Source organism: Arachis ipaensis, chromosome B06 (assembly GCF_000816755.2).
Source record: "Arachis ipaensis cultivar K30076 chromosome B06, Araip1.1, whole genome shotgun sequence".
Taxonomy (NCBI): domain Eukaryota; kingdom Viridiplantae; phylum Streptophyta; class Magnoliopsida; order Fabales; family Fabaceae; genus Arachis; species Arachis ipaensis.
This window is the reverse complement of record NC_029790.2, coordinates 124681502-124683469: the sequence shown is the minus strand read 5'-3', so window position 1 is coordinate 124683469 and position 1968 is coordinate 124681502.

The following is a 1968-nucleotide window of genomic DNA, read 5'->3' as shown; positions in this document are numbered from 1 at the left end:
GCCTCATAGAAAAGACTGGAGCACCAGACTACAAGATGCACTGTGGACATACAAAACAGCTTACAAGACACCCATTGGGATGAGCCCCTTCCGCTTAGTTTACGGAAAAGCTTGTCATCTCCCAGTTGAAATAGAACACAGAGCCTTCTGGGCAGTTAAGGAGTGCAACATGGGAATTGAGAATGCCGGAGCTGAAAGGAAGTTGCAACTGCAGGAACTGGAGAACCTTCGCCTAGAAGCTTATGAGAACTCCAGAATATACAAGGAAAAGATGAAGGCTATGCATGATCAAAACATCAAAAAGAAAGAGTTCCAACCTGGAGATTTTGTCCTCCTTTACAAATCTCGACTAAGGCTCATGCCCGGTAAGTTGAGATCAAAATGGGAAGGTCCATACAGAGTAGAGAAGGCTGAACCGTACGGAGTTTATCACCTAAGCCATCCTTCAAGCTCTAAACTTATTAAGGTTAATGGACAACGCCTGAAGCTGTACCATGGTGAGAAGGTGCAGAAAAATAAGGAGCTTAGGATCTTCCGCTTGGAAGATCCCCACATCGCAGCAGATTGAGCTAGTGGAGTGTCCAACTTACGGACGTTAAAGCAAAGTGCTTGGTGGGAGACAACCCACCGCGGTATGATCGTTCTTTTCTTCACTTTTAGTTTTTCTTCTTTAATAACTCTTCTCTTTATTAGTGCCTTCGTGCTCTTTCATTTACATGTCTTTATATTTCCTTAAAAAAAAAAGGTTTTTTCGCCACGCGACGCGATCGCATCAGCGATGCGTCCGCGTCGCAAAAGGGGTGGAGAAAAAAATTAATGAACAGAGAGTCCGGCTGAAGCGTGGCTGGAGGCGTGCCAATGGCACAAATCGGCCCACGCGACTGCGTCTCTGACGCGTTCGCGTCGCATGGGAATCATGGCCTTCCACGCGACCGCGTGCCCCACGCGGCCGCGTGCCCTGAGTTTTCGACGTAAAAGGGTGCACAGTAACATTTTGTGCGAGAGTGATGCTGGATTGGTGCTGGAAGCACAATCCTTGTCACGCGACCGCGTCGCCGACGCGGCCGTGTCACCCATTTTATAACGCACACTCACGCGATCGCGTGACCCACGCGATCGCGTCACCCCAATTTGGCAATTAAATTAAAATGAACAGAGAGTTGTGCTGGAGCAAGGCTGCACTCGCGCCAGCAGCGTAACACGGGTCACGCGACCGCGTGACCGACATGATCGCGTCCCCTTACCTGACGCGCACCCACGCGAACGCGTGCCCCACGCGGCCGCGTCGCATGCGCCGCACAGCTCAACCTAAATTGCCAAATTATCTTATCTTTCTCTCCCCCAAATCCTAATTTTTCTTTTTCCTCCTTATTTCTTCCTTCCTCCTTCCTCCTTCCCCCTTCTATCTCACCTTTCACTCTCTATCCCTCTCACCACCATTAACAAGGTTTTACTTTCTTCTTCCTTCTTCTCTTTTCCATCATTCTTATTATATTATATATATTTTTATTTTCTTTTTCTTTTCTTTTTCTTTTCATTTTTTTTCAATGAATTTTTCATCTTCTTCTTTCCCTTTTTACATGGTGCTAGAAATTTTTTGAGTCATTATCCCTCATTATATGCTTGTGACTTGTTACAATTTATTTGACAATTATTATTATTTTTAAGGGATTACTTGCATGTTCAATTTCATACTTTTTATATCTTATTTAACATGCACGCCATGTGTTTGTGAAAATGCCCATATAGCATTATGCACTTCTCTATGTTACTATACTATTCAATGCTTGCTTTTCACAAATTCTCCTTATTATTTTATTAATTAAATTCAATTGTCAATACAAACGTGATGGTTTGTTACGAAGTAATGCTTGGTCTATGCTACTCATGCCCTTTGCCAGCATGCCAATAAACACCTTGTATTCACTTGTTTTTATCTGCACTAGCTATTTTCCATTGATGGCTTTT